We start from the raw sequence: 23,792 nt of genomic DNA on the forward strand, positions 1-23,792 counted from the left end.
GAATGGAGTTTGAGGATGAGTGAGGAGAGCTGGGAGATGCTTTGATTTTGAAGTGTGCTTTCTTCTGCTGCTCACCACAATCCTAGCGGATGACACCATACTGCTTTTCTGGTGGGTGCTCTCCAAAGAATTCCCTGTACATCAGGGTTGCTGATTTACCGGTGGGCAGCCAGGTTTTTATGATGGGAGTCACAGTTTGTAGGGAAAGTAGGCAGTCACCTGTGGAAGTCACTGTGGTTTTCAGAGACGCTCATACAGATGCAATAAATGAAGCATTAAAACAACAGCTGATGCTCAGGCAATGAACAGGCAGGCAACCCGGCCTAGTGGAAGGTGTCGCTGATCATGGCAGGGGCTTGGAAGGAGATGATCTTTAAGGTCCCTTTCAACCCAACCCGTTCCGTGATTCCACCACCCTGATGTCAGGACTCTGAGGGCACCCACAGCTCTGACCGCCCCTCCTCGCCGGGGCTCCGCCCCTCCTGCCGAGAACCCCATGACAGGCGCTGGTGCCTCACTGCCTGCCACAGCAGTGCCGCAGGAGGTCGGTCTCGTGTTCTCCAGGGCGCCCCGCTGAGCCCACCTTCCAGCCCGCCTTGGCGCTGAGCCGCAGAGGGGTTGGCTGCCGAGCTGGCTGCGGGGCAGCGAGCATGGCCGCGCCGGGGGAAACCTCTCCCGGGTGCCCCGCGGGCCGCCGGCGCAGGCCGGGCCCGTGGCAGCAGGAGCCCGAGCGCCCCGCTAGGTGTCCCCCGCCGTGTGCGCAAGACGGCTGCGGAAGCGGCGGTGGGGCTGGGTGCTGCGTGCTGGGTGTTGGGTGCTGCGTCCTGGGTGCTGCGTGCTGCGTGCTGCGTGCTGCGTGCTGCGTGCTGCGTGCTGGGTGATGCGTGCTGCGTGCTGGCGGGCATGGGCGACGGCTCCCTATCCCCGCGGTTTGGTCACCCACCAGAGGACTTGTGCTCGCTTTGTTTCTCGTCCTGAAACCTAAGAGCGGTTTTGCTAACCTCGGGCTGTTAATACAAAGTAACGATCTGATCCGAACGACTTGGCTTGACTTTGCTCAAACCAAAACCAGCTGTCATTTTGGTGATATTTATGTGACAGCAAACCGAGGTACCACCTTCCTCTACCCTCGACTCTCGGGATCCAGCTGGATGGGACCCAGGTGCAAAGCATAGCCTGCTGGGGATTGCAAACCTGAACCCACAGAGCTGGGCTTAGCAGCACCAGAGAGCCCTGTACCTCCAGTGTCTGCTCCCACCCGGTACCAGCCGAGGGCACTGACGGTGACTCTTGGGATCGGGGCATCCAGTGGGTTTGTGTGAGGACAGGGCAGTGAGAGACCATCCCCTCCAGTCATCAAGGCAACCTGATTCTGTCTTCGTTTATTCTTTGTTAATGAGGCTATGAGTCATCTAAAATTCAGTCATGTCGTTTTGTTCGTAGTCAGCTTTGTTTCGCATATCTTAAGAGACTTAGGTGGAAAGCAGTCATTCCCATAGTAAAATGGGTCTGTAGAATAAGTGGGATGATTTCATCTTTGGAGACACTGATCCTCTACCAGGACTATCAAGGCAGTTCAGCTAGAAGTCTAGCTCCTGCATGGATATAGCCAAATAAGGTGAACCCTTTCTCGAGCATCTACAGGTAAAATTACAGGCACTACAGAGGGACGACAACTCAAGTCATAAAAAGAACGGCCAAATATTCAAGGGCAAAATTAGATGTTTTAGGGCTTCAATAGCAAGGGTAATTTTCCACTCAGAAGAGTTTCTTAAAGATGTTGGTGGGACCTTTCCCTTTGACAATTCTGACAACGTTTTTGTTAAGACTGGATGTTCTTCTATAAGCCAGACTCCAGTTCAACTGAACATGAAGCAGGAATTAACGCCTGAAAACTATATGCTAGGAAAGAAGTCAGATGGCAGACTCCTCTGGCCCTAAAGTCCATCAGTTTGACAGTGCTTCTCCCTCTGCTCTCTGGTATAAGTAAGAAAGATGACATAGTGAGAAAAATAATAAACTGGGCTAAAATGAAATAAAACTTGATCTGAACTGAAATGAGTGAAAAAGTGTGTGTCTTTGAGCTTGTCATTAAAAATCATAATAAGATTTCTTTGAGTACTGGTACCAGGTTTTCCAATACCCAAAAAAAGCATATTGTTACCCATGATACATATTTGGAGAGTGTAGGCGCCAACTTGGAGACCATGGTGTAAAAAGCCCCTCTTCTTGTACTGAAACACAGCAACTACATTAACACAGCCCAGAAGAGCCCAGGGGAAGAGATCCCAATTTGCATAGAAACCTATAGATGAAAGTTCTCGTCCCACATTTAGTGCAGAACAATAAATTAAAAGGTGAGAGAGAAGGTAAAAGGGAGAGGTAGAAGGGGAACGTGTGCTTTCACACTTAAAGCCGTAAGAAAGCTCTTCCAGCTGTCAGAGGTAGCAGATGAAAGGGGAGGATGTTTGGATTCAGTCTTGGTTTTATTTCTCAACTTGTGATAATAGCCTGCTTTTCTATCTTAGGAGGACTTTTCCATAAAAAATTATGGCTGAATACACAGGCATACCCATACACAGTTATTTAACACAGAGACACAGCTCTTGGAGGCCAGATGTGCATTTCAAGAGCACCATCAGAGATAATTAGGGTTTCCATTGGGGATTATTGTGTTTATTCTTCCTGCTAAACTAGTATCTGTGAAGCTCTACCTGGAAACACATCCCTGGCCTTGTGTTTTATACAGCAGGAGCTCACTGATGTAGCATGGGTTTGTGGAATTTGCATATGATCAGAAGTTGAGATATTTTTCTGTTTTTGCAGCTAGTCAGAGCACAATATGCTACAGCAAAATTTGTAAAAGTTTTCCTTGGACAACAAATGGGGACATTTATTTTTGTTCAGCAAAGCTGAGCATCTTAGGTGAGGCAGAGGCCACCTACTTTTCCATGGCCTGGTGGTTGCTACCTTGACTGCATTTGCGGAAGTCATCTGACACGATATTCATCAGATTAGTATAAAAATCCCATGAAAACAAAGTGTTCTGTATTGCATCATGTATTGTGTCATTCCCATGTTATCTCATATCATTCTGGCGCCTGATGGCCCCACTGAGAAGGGAAATGTCACTGTGCCCGGCGTGTTCCCTCCTGGACAAGCAGAGGAGGAAGGGTGGTAGTGGCAGGGAGGCAGGGAAAACAAATACAGATATCTGCATGGGACTTTTCAGCCAGTAGGAAAAAGTACCTGGAGTGAAGATTTCTGTCAGGCAGAGACTCTTTTATGGAGATGCTGAAGGTAAAGTGCTAAGGCAAAGCTGACATTGAAGACATTCCTAACTGCACCCCTTACTGAGTTTTCCAGGGATCAGGAGGTTCATTGCTATCTTAAAAATGAGAAAACCAAAAAATGCAAGCAGAAGAGTTCAAAACAGAAAGAGCAAACCTCCTCCTAGGCTGAGCAGCTGGGGCTTGAGTGGCTGTTTTGCTCTGCCTGCGCAGAGAAGAGCAAGTGAACGAAGCTGTTAATGGAGTGCCTGGTTTTGGCTGGGCTACAAAACCCATTAAAATGGCAGAGCCAAGACAGTGACAATATTTTGGCTTGACTTTCTAGTGGTCAAAGTGACCTTATATATCATTTTATGTATTTATTTTTCTATATGTATACAGTCACCTCAATGACTTGGCGTGCTTTCTAGTCATGCCAGCCAAACCAGACCTTTTCTGTTTGGCTCTACCTTCAAACTTTCCGGCATGTCAAAGTTGGCTAGCAGAGGAGCCTCTGCTCTCAACTGGGTTGTATTTTATTTTTGCTGCAGTCATCAGGGCAAAGAAGGGAGAATCTGTGTTTATTTTTACATAAGAGATAAAATGAGTAAAGACGATTAGAAAGAGAGCTAACCAGGAAACAGTAGAGTAGGTGTTACTTTTTTGAACCAAGTGGTGTGTGAAGATTTTAAATGTAACATCATAAAACCACATACAAGTTAAAGCTGTGTAATAAAACTGGTTACTAGAACAGTCTCATCTGAAAACACCTTGCTTTAGCTTAGAAGTATTTGTCACCTCCACGTCCCTTGCAGAAGTGTGCAAGCATGGGTTTATCAGTCCATTTCTCCTGAAATGTGTCTTAGTGCTTGAAAAAAAGAAAGAAAGAAAAAAATTAGCTGCTAACTATCAGAAGTAGGAAGATGCATGAGCCACAAAGTATAAGAACCAGCAGGGATCAGCTTTCAGCTTCATATACAGCTAATACTACCTTATGGGTGTATTATTTAGTGCTTGCTGTTTGCCTGTGTACTTGCTTTCTGAGAGCACAGCGATCACAAGCTACACGGTGTTTTAGTGAAGCCTCATCTTAGACTCTGAATTAAAAAAACAGAAACAGAGGTGTTCCATAGATGTCCAAAGTGAAGCAATGCTTTTTGGAGGACTGGAAAGTAAATGTCAGAGGAACTTAGTAGTTCCTATCTTGTTGACAAAGATACCTTTCATGACGAAAAGAGTTTGTCTGAAGAGACTACATCATGAGGAAAGGCAGTGGAAGATGTTATGCCAGTAACTCATGTTTTGTCATGAGCTGGACTATTATTTACACCAGATCACATTAGAGAGAGCAGTCTTCCGATGTGGACTGAAAGAAGAAAGTGCTGGTATGACATTCTGATGGTGTCCACTTATCCAAAGGCAGGGTATTAATTTCACACGAATCTGGTGAGATACAGATACACAATTCTTACATATGATATAAACTAAATTGTAGGTTCGATTGCAATACAGGAAAGAAAAATGCTTTGTACCACCCCTGGGTTGTGAATAGAAAACATACAGCTTGACATATTCTGTAACCTTTTTTATTGGTTGTTGGGCCTTCCATAAAAATATTGCCACTAATTTTTTATCATCTTCATCATTCCCTGATTGTACCTAGAAGTATACAAATAGAGTACATTGATACAAAATCTCCCGAATACCTGCTTTGGCAATGCAACGTGTACCCTGTTATCATTCATCAGGGCATAAGATCTGGACGCTACCCAGATAAGGAGCACAGATAATGCCCTTGGCTGAGCTGTGAGTACTGTCCCCATGCATGCTTACAGTCTGGGCAAACAGAAGGGAAAAAATGTCAGCTTAAACTTCAGCAGGTATTTTAGCTCAACAGATACATGGTGACTTATGAAACACTTCTATGTTTCTTATCCCTTGAAAGACATGGGCTGATAAAGCTGGCAATTACTACGAGATACTCATCTAGTAAAGCTTGGCATCACATTTATTATGTATAGAAGCTGAAAAGTAAATAGCAACCTGTGAGGACAATTTCTTAACTCCTTTAATGCTGTCATTAGCTGCAGCATCTGTGCTGCCACCAGTATTTCAGTGAGGAGAGGCATAGAGCACAAGGGTGGTTCTGTGCCGCCATCCTGCCCCCTACAGAACACTGAACTATTTGTTTCACTGCTCTCCTCCCCTTCAGTGCTGGGTTGTTCTCACATCGCGCCAAAACACCACGCAAGAACTGTCATGGCATGAGTTTTACTGATGGATCTGGCTCTTGCACATACAAATGCTAAAGCTGTGTTTAAATTTGTATTTGCTAGCAAGATGGCCATAAGACAGATGTTTGGGAGGACTGTCCACCATTGGGTTACAGAATAAGAGACTTGATGATCTTAAAGGTCTAAAGCTCTTTTCCAACCTAGCTGATTCTATGACTATATGACTCTTAAGAGATGGTAGTTTGCAAACGTGATAATGTATACTTGGGGGATACTATCCAGTGCTGTCACTCTTCCGTGTCTGTAACAGCATCTTTGAGTTCCTCTGACTGCCAGGCAGGTGTGAGATGGTGAGCACTGGACTTAACTTTAGAGTAGTGAACATTCGAGGAGCTGTCGCTCCTTATAGTGACCTCCACTGGCTGCAAATCTGTTAAACATGGTGAGGCCAGGAATATGGCCAACCTGTTGTTTTCATGGAGAAATATAAAGAAACTAGTTCTCTAAACCACTACTCCAGCATGCTTTTGACATCAGAGTATAATGAACTGCATCTGTTTAAACCACCTGTGGATCTAGCCTATAATTTTCAGGATTGCAGCAAACCACTCTGAAGATGGTTCAGATATAGTGTCAAACAGAATTTGGCCCAGTAACTGTAACCAAAGTCAAAATGTTTGTTACCAGTTAATTTGTACACATGCCTGTGGCTCTTATTCTTGGAAACAACCTCCCTGGGTGACTGTGAAATGCTGCTATTTCTGCTACAAAAAGTACATTTTTCCCACGGTAGACCAACTCATCTTGGAAGTGCTGCTCAGCTCATGTAGCTGTTTGTTTCATGTCTTTGTGTGTAGGAACCTCTGTCATACAGTGTAGCTGTATGGCACCTGCATCCACTTTATTATAGGTGTAAGACAGGTGATCAAATTCAGTCTGGGTGTAAGCAAAGGAAATTCTGCTGCTACAGGGGAATGTCCCTATCGCAAACAGGTCTTATTCTCCTCCCAGACAATGAAGATGAACTGACTGCATGGTATTATTTTAAACCATCAGAAAGAAGTAAATAACTGGTCTGCAATTTCCGGACACATTCTAGTGGAAGATTTTTAAGGCTATTTGAGCATTTTGAACTACATTGTTTCCCCCTGAGCAGAAAAATTCTTCCCTGCCACTCTGCACCTTCTATTGATTATGGTTCAAGGATCAAAGTAAAATGCATTTTGTGAGAAGCAAAGGTTAAAGTAATTCGCGAAGTTTCTTGACTCTGCTGGGAGTTCAGGGGCAAGTATTTGGGCAGCAAATACACTCGGAGCTCTCGTGTACCTCTGTCTGTCCATCTTCTGGTATCTGTTCTGAAAATCTTGCTTTTGCAAAAACTGCATCATGCATAAAAAAAGCTAGCACACGGAAGAAGTCTCCACCCTGGTGTGAAACTCACAGACCTATTTATCAGTATGGTATCTTTCCTGCATTCACAAATGAAGCATCCCTCTTCCCTGCTTGTTAATGGCACGAGGATTTTGTCTCTCGGGTTTAATTAAGCACCAAAAGTCATGGCTTTATTTATTGATCAGCCTTTCCAGGGTGCCCTTCGCTGTAGTATCTGAGGCCACTCAAGCCGTGACCCTGCCGCATTCTTTGGGAGGCAGGGAAAGGTCTCAGGGGTTTATCACTGCCGCCCGGGAGCTCACCCATCACTAACTGAAATAGGGCTAAGTGTTCAACCTGCCAATACCAGAGTCACCACTGGCTGTGGAGATAGGGTGATTATAACAGTATTTAACTTGCTATGATATGAGGCACTGTACTTAGAAAACAGTTTGAGGGAGACTGGATGGAAGACAAAATAAGGCAGAAGCTGTTAATCCCTTTAACATGTGCACGGTAATTGGTATAAAAGCTTACATACCAGAATGGACTTGAGATAGAGAGTAAATGTGGAAACAGTGCTGCTTTTTTTTTGCAGGACCACTATCAGTATTTTAAAAGGTTCAAATAAAAGCAAGATCCTAACCCAAGTGTAATCTAAAACTTGCATCTTTCTGGGTTTTCCCAATTCTGGCAACAGCAAAAAGTTTGCAGCTTAGGAAAACTCCCAGGAGAGGAAATATTTTTTTATGGCTCAGCCTTTCTTTTTTCTTCATGATACCATGTTGCTGGTAAGCACATACTTAGAAATTAATTGAAAAATAACAATAGCAAAAAATTAGGAGAACTTTTCACCTCTGTGAATATTATGCCTTTTTCTTTTCCCTTACCAGTGCTGAATATGGAATGGCGAAGCAGGTGTCATAAATCCACAAAATGATTATTCCCCATTTGCTGTAGTACATTTTATTTATATCCCCTGGCTGTTATTTTATGTTAAATCTGCAAGTCCTCTCGGTAGATTTTAGCTTCCATCCCAGCGAATGAGCACATAGCACATAACCACTGCTGCTGCAGAGATTTCTTTTCCAAAGCTTAACTACCCTCTGGTTATGTTCATTAGAGTTTTAAGTATTTCTGAGGGGCCTTGGTAACTGTAAATTTTTTGCCACAAACTTGCTTTCTGATTGAAAAAAACTTCTCTGTCAGGAACAAAATAATCTGAGGTTTTGCCACTTGCCGAATACCAGGTTAAATTGACTTTCATGTAACACCTAGTGAGGTTTTAGTTCTTTATGTCCAGCTAACCGGTCCCTCTCTGTCATGTTCTTGGAGAAAAGGAACTTCAGACTTCCCTGATGTTTGCTTAGGACTGGAGATCATGAAAAGAAATGAGATTTTGATTTATGACAGACCTGTTGTTTTCAGTAGTGAGGACCTGTTCTCAGTGGCGTCCTGGGTACATACCAGAAATAAAGAGAGAGATGTTAACTGCTGTAAGGAGCATGTAGTCAAGAGGTGATGGTAGAGATCAGAGGGAATAAAAACAACAAGAGGGATTTTCCGTACAAATCTGTAGGCAGCTTCGTAAACTGTGTCTGAAGAGATAGGTCAGCACAATATGGCAGAACCTTGCAGACAAGCTCAGAGAAGCCTAACCATGGATTTCTCTTTTTTCTTCATTTTAGATAGCAGCATGGCATTCTCCTGGTTGTGTTTTTACACCATCAGACCTGGTACTGCTTTCTTCAGATAAGCTCTCTCATCCAGGGTGAGAGGCTGCATACCATAATGGCATACTGGCTTTGCAGCCATGTCAAGCAAAGGGGAGTCGAGCAGAAGCACCTGAGTTGGCACTCATCAGCACAGATACGTGCAGTTGTCTTGAGTGTGGGCCTGAAAATAATATTGCTGTGTTAACCTGCCTCCATACCATGGCTAAAGGGTACCTTTGGTCATGCTATACTGCTCCCACCCCTGAACTAACATTTTTCCTATTAGCTTGGGGGTCTCTGAGCCATGCTCCACTGGCTGGGGTAGTCAGAGTAAAATTTCCCTCTATTCAAAGAGCGCCACTTTGCAGAACAGCAGTGAAGTGGAACACAAGTGTGCATAGCCTCCAGGACAGTTGGCTGTGGAGAATGAATAATCTGAGCTTGTGTTAGGAGTTATTGCTGTTTCTTTGTCCCACCATGAGCACAACCAGCATCTATAAAATGTGTTCTCCAGTAAACCTTGGGTTTCAATCTCAGCCTTCTTTCTTCATAGTCAGAATTGCTTCATTTCTAGTCCCTTGCAATTATCTTCATATAAAGAGTGAAGAAGACAGGTAAAATTCGTCCTCTTTGTTGATGCCAAAGACTTTGGTTGAGCAGTAATATGAGACTGGCCTGTATTTAGAAAGTTGATAATGGTTAAAGTTTGAGGAACTAAATGATGGTTCAAGTTATGTGCTATGTAACAAGAGAGCTGGTGGGACAGCATGAGTTACACTCCCAGAAGGAAGCAGGGTGTTTAGCACAGCATGGAGGCATGTTCCATCAGGTGATTCAAAGGCATCTACCTCCCCCTTGGACTGCTGCCCCAGCCATTATTATGCCTCCATGAGGAGCAGTCCAGGCTATTTTTCTCCACCAGAGATGACCAGGACCTGCCTAGCACAGATGCAGGGGCGGCCGGGTTAATGAGACGGAGAGCAGCACTGCGCTGGGTTGGAGACACACTGATTCACTGTTTCCAGCAGGTGATTTTTGCCAGTGCCGCTCCTCAGACCCGTGTTAGAAGTGAAAATGGCTTTGCCCACGGGCACGTTCTGTAAGGAGAGCAGCTGTTACCATAAAAATGATTGAAATCTGTACCAGCGATTTTATCAGAGTCCTGGCCAGAAACCCTCCTGCTTAGCTCCCCCCCTGCAAATCTACTTGCAGGTGTTTCAAGAGGGAAAGCTGAGAGAAGGAAAAAAGTGAGGCTCAGCCAAAAGTAAGCATGACTAACAAATTACTCATAATTAAGGTTTGTTAATTGCATAGAACCCAATTAAACCTTTCCACATCTAAAATGGAATAACTTATGCTCTCAGCAGAGCTGTTTAGCTATTAGATATTTTTGGTGACACTTGTCTGTTGATTTGCCGTTAGATAACTTCTTGGCTTGAAGCCAGCTGGGACTGAGCTAAGAGACTTTCTGTACATGTGTTTGCAGCACATTTTCACAAAGGGTTGCCAGAGTCTGGCCCATGATGACTAGTGAGTGGATTTATTACATTATTATTTTAGATTGTTATATTATTATTATGCATGACTGACATTGTGAAATTCTTATGTTACAGAACTATGTAGAGTTAATATAAAACAGTAAGCCAGAGAGGAATTTTTCATAAAATTCCAACCTAAACTGCAAATTTTATGTAACTGAAAAGTCATGACTTTATGCAGTATTTAGAACTCTGCTAGAATGAGAATACCTCCACAAAAGATGTTGCCTTGAAATAGACCTAGAAGAAACCTTTCCCATGGTTCCAAAAAAATGCAGATGACCAGAAAAATATAATTTCCAAGTGTGTGTGCCTCTTCCCTTCTTAGTTCCAGCTGGGACCACAACTGGAAATACCAAAATACCACAGAAATGTAGTTCTTGTACTTCCAGCCCCAGCAGAAGCAGGAAGTATTAGAAATCTTCCAATAAATCATGTTTTCATGAGATTTCCAGCCCTGTGTTGCAAGCTCAAGAAGTTTGGATAATAAACCCAGCTCTGCTTGTCTACCTGAATCAAACACCTCACCCTCGGGAGACTTACCTTTATACTCAAGGACTGTTCTGTCTGAGATGCTGCTGTTATTTCTTCTAAGCCATAACACATCTTCAGTTTCACATTAAGTCCAGCTATAAATTGGATTAAATCTTGTTATGAAAGACAGATTTAACTTTAACCTTCCATTTCTGTTAGCTGAAGGACAGGGTTTATTTTTTTCCCCAGGACAAAGGCAACTACAAGCCTCATCAGTCTGAATGCCCATGGCAGAAGAACTGCAGCAGGCTACTTTTTGGGTGCATACCCGTGTGTGTGCAGGTAAGAAACAGTATTGTACCATGGAGAAATAAAAATGAACACAGCCTGAACTGCACCTGCACTGCCTGGCCATGGCAGAAGAGAGAGGACTTCCAGGGTGAGCTGGTGAGTAAAAGAACTTGGAAGACCCGTAAGAAGAGCTGTCTCTGTGATGTACACTGACCTGCCCCTGGCAATCAGCTCTTCCTTGTTGTATAGAAGCCACTGAGTCCAGTACCAGCTTCTCCTCCTTTGTGGTACAACCTGTAAGACACTGGGTTGTCTGGTTGGCTGATCAGATGAGGAGGGCTTACCAGATCAACCTGAGTAGGTCTGTATGATGGTGGCAGTATGAGGTCATGTTTTTCTGTCCTTTCAGAACAGAGCTTTGCTGAAACCTCTGTAAGAAATCAGGTCAGTGTGATCGCACCAAAGAGACTTTCATTGTATGCTGGTTGAAATTTCACCACAGACAGATCACAAGATTTACTTGACCTTGTGATCTTTTTTGTGAGTAGTGGTTGTGCAACAGATCCCCTGGTGAGATAAGACAACGTGAGGGTTTACACAAAGCAGGAAAGTTTGCTAGAGATATGGCTTGCCACTCTTCTCCTTTAAAGAGATAACACCTACATTTCAGGTTCAGAAAAAAATAAACAAAAAAGACTCAATATTTGTATTCTCTTTCGAGGTTGAGTGTGATGCCAGGTCTGCAGTTTTCAACTCATAAAACCTCCTCTGTACTAGGGAGATTATGGGTTGAAAGCAGTAACTATTGGCAAGTGTTTCTTTGCTCCCTAGCAGCTGATGCTGAGTGCGCCATAACTGGGATACATCCATCTTGACCACTTTTGTAGCAAGGGCTTTATTAAAAAGGTTGTAGCTCAAGGCTGGCTTTGGTTCTTCCATGCTCCCTTCATGCTGCTACTGAGCATGTGAGAGAGCTGTGAGAGCCACTCCTGTGTAGCCAACCCATGACCAGTAGATAACCAGTAAGAGAGGAAAAAAAAGGAAAGCACAGCTCAGCACCTAGCATTTCAGCTAGGGATTTTGAGTAGACATTTCAGTGTCTGTGTCAGAGGACATGGCTGTCCTCCCCATGTGTGGTTTTTCTGGGCAGCTCTCATCTCTGCTTTTTGTAGGCTGCACTTTTACATTTCCCAACTCTCCAGTGCCTGCAGACCCAGGCTGTTATTTTGTTCAGTGCAGACTGTCACAGAGGGAAACGTGCTCACTCAGAAATGTTGCTTTTGTTCTCATGCTTTTGTTCCCCTCATTTAAAATGTGACCGTATCTGCTTGCTCTTTTGTATGGACCCTCCCCCCCATCCTATTTCCTGAGTTAGAAGTCTGAAGAGACACAGGCCTTTGAAACATTTTCTTGGTGTGTGGGCAAAAACTAACAATAACTTTGTTATAACGTATGTGACCGATTCTGCTGATACTCAGATTGCAAACTGTTTTGGCTGCTTGCACTCACAAATGCTTTGTCCATTTCTGGTTTTCTTCGTATTTAGTGTAGGAACTTCTGAGTATTTGTATTCATTTAAAAATAAAACCCAAAGCCTTTTTGCTGACCATATGAATTTCTTCAAGAGCACACATACATGTGTACACACACATATGTATAGCTTAGGAAAGAAATATTTTTTTATAGCATTGCCTGTATGGACAATAAAATGCCCACTAAATAGAGTTAATATTAAAAGTTCCCATAATACGTCTTAGGTTTCAGAAATTTAGAGCATGGCTATAAACAGTGACTTTCAATATCCAAGAGAATATAATTTTTCCTTAAAAAAAGAAGAGTATGTGTTGAAGTGGTCATTGATTTTACCTTCAACAGGAAGCCCTTCCATAAATGCTGGGTACAACGATGTGTTTATTAGTTTTGAATCACTGCTGTGGTTAGTAACTCCCTCTCTTTCTTTCGAACACAGTGATGTGTTCTGGGATGTGTTGCATGCTCTTCCTCTTAAAAATAACATGAGAAAACAGCAAACTTCGCAATAAAATAGAGGAGAGATGATGTTTGTTTGGGAATAATGTTTTGGGGTTAGCCTTCTTTTCCTGTTATAAAATCTCATGGTGGGAAGAGCATTTAGTGATGTTGCCATTATGTGCTTTATAAATAGGCTGAAGGTGCACCTATGTGGTTACACATACTGTCTTCAGAAGTGAACGGGATGGCTCAGGTATTGAAAGCATGACAGTTGCATGCTCTGACGGTGAAAGCCATGGCCAGCTGGGCTGCAAGCACCAAGTGTCATGTGCAGGGCTGCAGAGCTGGAATGGCTGCTTTTGATGTGGTGCTAAAATCTAAACCATCTAGGACAAACAGATGAGCCAACAGAAAATGGTTACCATCCAGCAAGGCCTGGGTGGCCTGTGACACAATGGTTTAATAGCTGACAGTCACTTTCCAGCAAGCAGTGTGTCCAGAAAAGCATCTGTAGCTCAGGAGCTGCTTGTCATCGCTGGAATTACTTAATAGCCACCACAGAACAGCAAGGCAATGAACTGCACTGTTAACTGTCCTGGGCATCCTTCCTTCCCCAGGTGTGGTCACAGGCACGGGAAGGTTGTACTGCTCTCCCAACTTTGTACCTCTTTTTTTAGTAGGCAGGAGAAGGCTGATGTAAATTTGGCTACTTTCCTTTTTAATAAGGTGACTGATCAGATCTGAGATTTCTGGGGAACCAAAGGATAATTGCAGAACAAATTGAGGGAGTTCCTGTCCTCTGTATGCTTCTGGGCTTTTCAGGGTATTTTGCAGAATAAACTGATCTGGACCTACCTTGTAGTCTTTTCTTCTTACTTGTACAGGCAAGTTGGGAAAGTTTTTTATTGGAATCACTCATGTTCTTTCCAGAAGGTTACTGTGGAATAAGAACGATGCTGAAATTCAATATTTTTCCCAGGCTGGCAAACAACTCTTTTGCAAAATCTGTGCTTAAGGCTGTTCATCTTGGGATGTCTGGCTGTTGCCCTTCAGAGACACTTGGGGAAACTGGCTAAAAGATGTGTGAGAAATGTGCAGGTTTATAGATTCTTGAAGCATTTTATGCTTGAATCTTGAATTCTCATCTGATGTTACATCACTCACCATGGAGGAATAAGATCACAAAACCATGGAGAAAATGTTCAGATCTGTCCAAGTTACTGTGATAAATATGACAGGTCACTTTAAAAGAAGGTCACTATTTGTAAGAGGTGAAAGACAGCTTTATTATCTATTTCTTAACACTTGGCTCTAAAAGTATGGCGTATGTTGTGAAAACCTCTTGGTGTTGCCAATGGTGGTGGGAGAGCAGGAAAACTTCAGAAGGAAAGTTTAGGAAATTAGTTCTGGTCACACAGATCTCAGCACAAGGCCAAGAAGGCTGAAATGTCCAAGCCAGAGGGATTAGGGAGTTGTACAGGGGCAGATAGAAAGTATGGAGAGATTTTGTTCTCAGGAAAAGGGCACATGGCTGTAAATGGATGAGGTTACTGCAAGAGAGGGCATAGGAAAGGATCTTTGTTAGCACCCACAGGTGAGGGGTGAGGAGCTGGGCTTACCAAGAAAGACATGGATGGATTGGCTACTTGGGTAGGATGAGATCCAGAAGAAGATATGGCCATGAAACCTGCAGGAGGAGGACATCACAGAGTGGACTGTGTCGAGGAGAATGAGGGCAGAACAGTCTCAAGAAGAGAAAATAAGGAACAATTATTGACTCCACAGGTAAAGCCAGTTGAAACAGGTCTCTTTCTTTGAAGGTCCACCCACAGTGCTGACACAGCTCCTGCAGCTTTGTGGAGCATGTCTTCTTTCGAAAGAAAATTGAAACACACAGACACAGTTTTACTCCCATTCAGTCCGTGTCTTCAGTGATCCCTCTAGGAACTGTCTTCTGCCAATTAAATCAACTCATAATTCCACCTAAATACCACTGTAGCTGGCACTGCAAAAGTGCCAAGACAGGTGGCGATGGGCTCTGAGCAACGACAGGTATGATTTGGTATTTTACCTAAACCACTAGTGTGTGTTTCAATTGCATGGTGTAGTTCCTGTGTTCTGACTTTGGCTCTTGTGAATGTTACATGGTTTAATGTTTTAATACAAAGAGGAGCGTACACACCCAGGGTTATAGGTACATAATAAAACTTCACAGGGTCTTCCAGTCAGTATTTTGATGGTATAATTAGAAAGTCCTTTCAAATATGACCTTTTAACTACTGATGCCATCCTGTAACTCACAAAAGTGACCGTGTCAACTGCATCACATGGCTAAAGCTAGACTGATTTTCAGCCATGTGATGCTATTTTATCACCCTCAGGACAAAGGTTAAGCCCTCCCTTTTTTTTTCCTCTGTTAGGCACCACTTTCTCTGGTCCTCTTACTTTGATACTGCTAAAATTCCTGATGACCACAAAGTTAAGAGTTTTTATAATCCACCATGCGCTTCTCTGACGAAGAACCCTGGTATTGTGCCACGTGTAACAGAAATACCTTCACACAATGAAGCAATCATTCTTACCCAGCAGGGTCTGAATGTCTTGACTCTCATCCTGCAGCAGGTTTGGCAGGGAACAAATTCCCCAGCTTGCAAAGGGCAGCGGCCAGCATAATCTTTCTGCATTTTAAAATATTCTTTAATGTTAGGCTGCCTGCATTCAGATGGTAACTTTAGCTGACACAGAGTTTTGTAGAATATTTGAACTGCAGCCTGTTGAAACTCTACCACACTGCGTTTGTGAATATCTTTATTACACTATAAATGTGTTATTTTTCCTTTTACTTATTATGGTACAATTTTTAATACTTGTTCTGTGGCTTATTTGGAGGCTGCAGTTTCATTTTTCCCTAGATGGGACACGTGCTTTACTGGAAGCTTGAATACAAAGTGGACACCATTGAGGTGAAGGCTCATAGTTTTTAAATCAACCTAATCCAGCCTGTGAACTAAATAGACAGAAGAAATGTACTTCTATATTGGATGTTATATGATGGTGCATCTAAGCAAATGGTCAGGTGTTGGTTGACAGTTGGACTAAAGTTAAGTTACTGAAGTTGAGGGTGCTTCCTGTGTGGTTTTGTTAGTGTAGATTTCAAGATTGCACATGATAAATTCATTCTCTTCCTATGTGAAATCCAACATAAAATTGATTTCACTTTATAATAGGAAAGGCATGAAGTAGGTCAAGTTTAAAGTCTGAGTTTTAAATATTTCCTTTCCTTCCAGTTCTGCAAAGCAGACAAGAAAAAGCAGAAGCAAAACCAAACACAGCGACTATCTAAAACCTGGGCAGAAGCTATGCAAAAATTTAATAATGAAAAAGAAATTATGACAGCTCTACCTGCTGTTTGCAGCATGCATTGGCCATGCTGGATGCCCACCTGGGCAAGAGGGACATGACAGCTGGCTGAGTGGCAGTATATCCCCACTGCTGGTTGTGGTGCTTTGCTGATGCTGATGGAGGCTGACTTGAGGGGACCCATCAAGGTTGCCAGGGCACAGGATGGACCTTGGGTGCCAGATGGGGGCTTGCCAATGGGAAATTAGCAGAAGCTGCGCTCCTCCCTGCATGTTCTGTCCCCTGTTCTCCCATCACCTAAGACCCCCATCACTGCTCAGCCTGCACCTACTCGCAAAGGGGATGCTCCTTCCCAGCCTCATGCCCAAGCACTGGATAATTGTGATTCACTGACAGCAGAACAGGGGCTGGGGCAGAGAGGGGGATGAGATTGAAAGGAGTCCCTTGGTGGCCTGTGTGAATCAGCACCAGAGGAGACCTGGTGGGATAGATCTAGCTTGGGACCTGGCGTAATAGCTTCTCCCTATTCACAGCTGTGTAACTCACGCTCATAATATCTCAGGCATGCGATTCGCAGGAGTGTAAAGGCTGCTGGATACAATTACACATTTATTTTTACCTACCACTAAGGGAATTTCCATTCAGTACTATGACAGCTGGTTGCCCTTGCTCTGTACTGTTTCACTACTATTTTTCCTGACAATACATGCTGAAGAAACACAAGACAGAGAGAGACTTAGTGTTATGTGAAAGGATTTTCCTAGGGTAACTGTATTCAGTCTTTGCTCAAACTGAACGAATAACTTTGATCTGTCAACTGTGAAAAGTAAACTGGGTGCGACCTTCCGTCATCAGCTAATCGTCTTACTTAATGACATCTGTTAACTTTGTTCTGATATTAGATCATGGTCTTTCTTTGTACTGTCAAGATTTTTCATCCAAGGTCTAATTATTTCACTTTATGTGTATACAGATATCTTGGGAGTCAGTTGCCTAGTACGAAGATAATTTTTTCTATTTCGGATTTCCAAAACTTATCACAGCAGTCAGATCGACGTGGCCTTTTAATGGATAAAACATGCCAGCTTAAAGCCCAGCATTGTGCCTCACTCCTCTCTACCCGTCATTTACTTTTAGGCACAGTATTTGCTTTTATTCTTAATTGAGAGAGGAGGAAAAAGGAGAATTGTTTGTGTCCTGGTAAAGTTCAGTATTTCAAAACAGTTCATTGGTGTGACTTGTAACACAAATCTGAGCTGTCCCGTTGGAAGGAAGAAGAAAATACTGTTTTTCAGGCTGTTCCTTTCCCTTTCAAAGTTTTTTTTTATCTTTTAATAATGATAAAGGTCTGGGTAGACGGCATTTTGGAGGATTAATGGCCATTTGGGGTTAATGCCCTAAGGCCCTCTGTCCCTCAGCAATTTCCAAACACTGATTAATCTCCAGGGGAATGTATGTGCCCTGATTGCTACTGCTGATAGTGCTCATCCTTATAGTATAGATCAAAACTCATAGGCTTATTGTAGTAATGGCCATGTCCTCACTTCCCAGGCTTTGTTCAGTTCAGTCAGCCACAGCTTAAGCCTCTGGTATCATCTGATCACATTCAGTTCATCAGGGACCCAATCCTGCAACGTGTTCAGTGCCACTCACCAGTGTTTTAAGACCACTGTCTTCTCCTCTAGAAACTTGAGGGAGATTTCCTCCTTAGAAACTGTGGGGCTCAGTCACCTCTCCCCATCCTGTTCAGTATTAGTGAAGGGTGTGGGACCACCAAAGGGTGCAAAGGCAAGGAGTGGGAGCTGGCTTTTGAAGCAAGGGGACAGTGGAAGGTGGACAGACCGATGGCATGAGAAGCACTGTGCGCCCTTGTACCCATTTGCTCTTTTACCAAGGTTGGCTTTCACTGACTCACACTTTTTTGCAATGTACACACTGTTCCTGAAAGGTTCAGGTGAAAGAAAAATGGTCACTTAAGTGAATTGCATCATCCATAGCAGACCAGTGCCTGTCAGGTCAGCCCCCACTGCATGTTTGACCAAGTGAGCAGATCTAGTAATTTTCAGGTGCTTTCCTGGGAACGGATAAGGACAGCAAGTTGCACAATACATCAGCTATTACAGGTTGGCCAGATGCTGTCTCTGCAGTAGGGGCTTGTTCTCTTGGTTAGATTTCCTTGTATCTTGTCTGGTCTGCTTTTCTGACTTTGAAGCAATTTACCCTGCATCACCTCCTTTGGGAGATTATTTCATAGTCTTACAGCCCTTACTGGGATCCAACCTCCTTTCAAATAGCATTTCATGCATTTAGAGTAGGAGTATTTAATTCAATATCTGGCTATAAGTAATACACACAGGTAAGGAAAAATGCGTGGAATTCTATGAGAGTCTGAAATGAATGGTTCAGTAAATTTCTGTCTCTTTAAAAACATATTACATGCTGAGAAGTAATAGAAGAAAAAATAAAACCCAAATGGCCCCATTTTCTACTTCTGTCCCTGTGTTTGAGTCAAAATAATGTGGTACCCTCCCTGCGAGCAGCCCCTGAGCTGTCTTCTGGGCTTTCAGCATGCCTTCTTTCCACTTCAGAAAAAGGATTGGGTCTGGCGGTTCTCTTATTCCTCTAGAAGCTGCTATAAGTGAATGTTAGATATTTATGGTCAGTTAAAAGTATGTGAATAGGTGCAAGCATTTGAATTTAATTTCAAGCAACAGTTTTGTTTTTTTTTTTGTTTTTTTTTTTTTTAGTTTATAACTATTGTAAAAGTTGTCTTTTTAGTTTGCTTCTGAAAGAACTTTTAACTGCAAGTTATAAAACTCTTGTGAATTATTATTCTCTGTTATGTTTGCATGGCACTTTATTACACTTACATGCAGCTTTTCACAACTTACCAAGTGCTTTTTTTTTTATTCAATCCTTCAATAATTATGATGGGCTACCATAGAATTAACAGAAGTCTAAAATCACTGATCAATTCTTAGTGTACTCCCAAATCTAGTTTGAAAGCATGGAGCCTATTCATATAATTCTTAATGAATACTAGCCACTCTTGCTGACAGTAGGAGAAAATGCAAAGCCGTTAGCAACTTGCCAGAACATGGGAGTAATAGCCAGTCAGGGCTATTGGGAGCTATGGGGCTATTTGGAAAAAATTGGTTATTTCACCAGGGAAGTAGAACAAGCTGCACAGACTTACTTTGTTTTTTTTTCTTTTTCCTTTAAGCTGTTCCTTCTCTTTTCTCTCTCCCTCTTTCCTGCTGACCATATTTGTCAAAGGTGGCCTAGAAATCAATTACATGAAGGTTTCATCCACCTATGTCAGAGTAGCAGACTTTCATTGTGGCATCAGTAGATAAGTTGCCTTCTCTCTTAGCCTGTTTCCAAGCACACCTTTGCTTGCTGAGTTAATAAAAACGTTTGTTTTTCCTGGAGAAAAAAGATCCAATATTAAACAGGCACTCTAAATTAGTGTGAGTCCTGACTTTCCTAAGGGAATACATTTAAAAAGGAGATGTAGCTTGCAGCTGTATTTTGCTTTTAACCATTTAATATGGGTTTTACATGTTTATTTTGTACCAACCCACGTACTGTATGAGAATCTATGACTTGGCTCATTTTTCTGCGTTTGCCAACCTGCATGCTGTCTGACAGTTCAAGTTCTATTTTGTTTTGTTCTATTCCTTATTTGAAAAAAAGACACAAACTTGATCTTTTCTGGTATGAGGAAGCCTATAGACATTCACACACTGACATAAAGACGTCTGCTAAGAAGCTTTCCCCAACAGGTCTAGTCTAAATGAGCTGGATGGACTGTGCCTTTGTTGCAAGCTACATGAGTTTATCATAAACTCAACTGGAGAGTTTGAAACTGTTGTGGGATCCATCTGAGTGATTGAAAGCCACTTCAGGGCTGTTTTCATCAAATGCCCCATTTGAAATTATGGGAACACCACTAAGAGGGATGTTGGTGGGAACTGCCTGGTGAAAACAGGACTGTTGTTATCTCTATATCAGGTCAGACGCAGCGTTGTCTGGATGAATTTTAAAAGCCTCCAATCTAGCACATTGCTGGGTGCCTGTTATGGTGCTGCATCTCCCTCTTGTAGTGAATAAAATGTTGGTGCATTTTATTCTAGCTGATCCTGTTGCCTTGTACATATCCAGGCCAGTGAGAGTCAACCTGACCCTGTCTAACAGGCAGAAACAACACGCAGGCACAGGCTGGGAACACTTGGAAAGCTGCCACTTTCCAAAAGAATATTTGATATGAGGAGGAAGATAAGAACAGTCACTTTGGTCTGGCCCACAGGGCAAACATCCAGTGATGGCTGCCGTGGGTGCTTTGGGGAGAGTACAAAAAGAGAGTGTACATATCATCTACATACAGTGGTTGGGGTTAGAAATTCAGGTGTTCCCCTTTCTACAAGGTAAGAAAAAAACCATCATCAGTATCACAAACAGAAATACTTAAAACTCTCCTTAAGACAAATGAGTTGTATGCATGTGTGTATGCTGCAAACAAAATCCCACGAAGAAAAGGTGTACAAAAGAAGAAAAATAGGAGAGGGAAAATATCATAGCTAGCAATATTATTATCTGCAAAAAAAACCAAACCTCCAAATCTGATGACCACATGGAACTCGGAGAAGAGGTTAGGACCTTCATGGGGGAGAGGGAGAAGTGAGACCCTTGAAGAAGGTCTCTTTGCAGTTGGATGAGGTGACATGAACAAACCTTCCATGTGATCATGCTATGCAGAAATAGTATGTTCAATCCCCCAGAGTATCAAACCTGAATCAGGAGATTCAGGAAAGATGATGCTCACATGGAGTACTTGACTTAGGCTGAGTGAGTCTTCCAAATTCCAAGTGAATATGGGCTATTCTCTGACACCATCCTTCCTATTTAATCTTTACAGACCTCTGCTTTTCTGTTGTGGCTTTTACTTCTTTTTCTTTCCCTACCTCCCTCCAAGCCGCTGTCTTTACTTCCTTTAATTTCTTTCTCTTTGTTGTTGCATTTGTCTACAGACACCTTGGAAATTTTCTCTGAGGTCTCTTATTACTTTCTGGGGATTTGGTCTGATTTCCTGAGTTTGTTCATGAAGACTTGTTGTTCTTTCCCCCATCTGACCCTCTCTCTCCGTGTAATATTGTCCTTTTCTGCTGTTTAATGTTATTAATTCCTGGAGCAGCCCGTACGGCTTGTTTTTGGCCACATTTTCTTTTCTGTTTTCTGGCTTTTGTCTATTCTTTCTGTTGAATTCAGTGGATTACAAGCTTCAAGTAAACAGGATAGGCTAAGTTTGCTTTTATTTGCTTTTTGTAGTGCCTGGTCTCAAGACTTTATCATTACTGTGAATACTTTAGGTTACTGGTAACTAAGCAGGTGCCTGTATCTGCCAGATTTGCAAAATGGATGGTAAGGACATTTTAAAGTATTCTCCAGTGTTAAGCAATATCACAGCTGAACAACCTCAGTCTACAAACCCGTTTCTTTTGTTTCAGTGAGTTCACTTCATTGAAATACCACTCATAAAATGTCATCATTTCAAAAAGGCTGTTTTTCAAACCTTCGTTTAATGGCATTAATTGTGACATTACTTCAAAAATATGTAAGAAGAGGTGGATATTTTAAGCCCTAAACCATCCTTCGCATTGCTGGATTTCAGAGGAGTGGAGTGCTTTTAACCTTTTGGCTCTGTAAGTGTAGACAATATGTAAAGTACAGGTATGAGTTTAGGTGAAAGGCTCATTTGGCATTCACATTTCCTTTGATTTGAAAGTAAGCCAAAGCTGCTCAGGGACTTAGAGGAGCAAGTTCTTGTGCTGTATTCCTGGTACATCTTGGCTGATAGTTAACTGCTCTCACAGGCATAAGTGGTGATGTGCCCCTCTCCCGCTATGAGGCAGTCTAGGTGTGAGTCAGTAGTATCAGCCCATTTGGTCTCTGGCTTTTCCTCAGTGGATGATTGCCATTTAGCAATTAGCAATTAAAAAATGATCATGTTGAAATAATATTACAAAGTAGAAGAGAGGGTTTCTAGAGGGTTGCTTTTCTCTCCCAAACACTTATTTGTTTGAATGGGGTAAAGTACAAACAGGACACACTCTGAGATAGACTTGGCTGAAGGCATTAATTTCAATCTCAGTAGCACAGTGATAACCTTGGCCAAATGCCACAGGCTTGAAGAAGTACCCCATGTAATGGAGCAGAATATGGCCAAATTCTTCATGACTGGTCTTGGGTGGCTTGCAAGGGGACTCATCTCCTGGTGCTATGGTTTCCTTTATGCTAAGCCTAAAAGGATCCATTAATCTATCCTGAAAAAATGTGGGGCATTTGCTATGCTCTGAGGAGGTGCATCAACCCCTGAGCAGCTGATCCCAATCCTTTTGTGTCCCCTGAGTGCTTCAGAAACTAGGTACTTTGGCTGCAAAGTCTTCCCCAGAGGGTGGAAATTATCAACCAGCAGAGAAGTAGTGGAGCTGCTTGCAGCCTTGCACAGGCAGGGCACACAGGGGAGCCTGACTGGCCACCTGGGCCCTCCTAGACTGCCAGAGCACTTCTCTGCAGGGATGGTAATGTAGTGCACCAGCTACTAAGAAGAAAAATGTCTGCTACTGCTGAACCCAGGACAACAGTTCATGCACATTTGGCTTCACTATCACAAAATGACTCACATGGGCTTTTCCATATGGAGAGCATCCACAGTCAGGATTCAGGTAAACTCAGAGAAGTTTTGCTCCTTGTGTTTTACTCACACTGCCATTGATCTCACTGTCAGAGACCAATCATTCTGGGGCAAGAACTTTTGCTTTTCTGAATCATACAGCCCTAAGGACTGATGTTACTTCTGAAAAATTAACTTTTTTTCTCCCCCTTCACTACATTTTCTACCTATTGTCTCTGTAGCCTGTATTTCTGTGTCTCCAAATGTTTTCAGTAAGGTCATTTTTCTCCATAAATAGTTTTAAACACATGGTGTCCAAGTGAAAACCCCAAAGTGGTACTCCTCCTTCCCTGTTTGGAAATTACCTAGAAGACCTGTATAGGTGATAATTTGGAGCGAATTCATAGTTGCCATCATAATAGTGATTACTTTTGGAAGGTAGCACACTGCTGCTTACCTGCACATTTCACTAAATCTTTTGGCTTCTCAATGTGTTTAAGAATTCCTCATCAAGAAGGAAAACTTAACGGGCTGACCTTCTGTGGTCAGGTGTGTGCCAAGGCGCTGCCACAATTGCTGCATCTTGTGCTACCAGTCCATCTTGTCCAGAGCTGGTGAGGATCTGAAGGGACAGCAGGGAGCCTTGCTGTGCGTGCGCTCACTGCTTGTCTGGAAGTGGCTCAGGGATGGAGGTGGAAAAGCCCATTCTTAGGAAGGTGTTCTGAAAAATGCATTCTTCCTCTGAACCCTGAGACAGATAGGATGCTGTGAAAGACATAGTATGCAAACTATACCCATTTTAGGTGAAAAATAAAAACTAATTCCTACTGAAGTGACCTGTTAATCTGTATGGCAGCAGCAATCTGCTGTGGCTGTGAATTCAGCTTTATGCCCAA

The sequence above is a fragment of the Pezoporus wallicus genome, unplaced genomic scaffold, assembly GCF_028554395.1.
Source record: "Pezoporus wallicus isolate ANWC-B61680 ecotype Strahan unplaced genomic scaffold, APGP_CSIRO_Pwel_v1 contig_7985, whole genome shotgun sequence".
Taxonomy (NCBI): Eukaryota; Metazoa; Chordata; class Aves; order Psittaciformes; family Psittacidae; genus Pezoporus; species Pezoporus wallicus.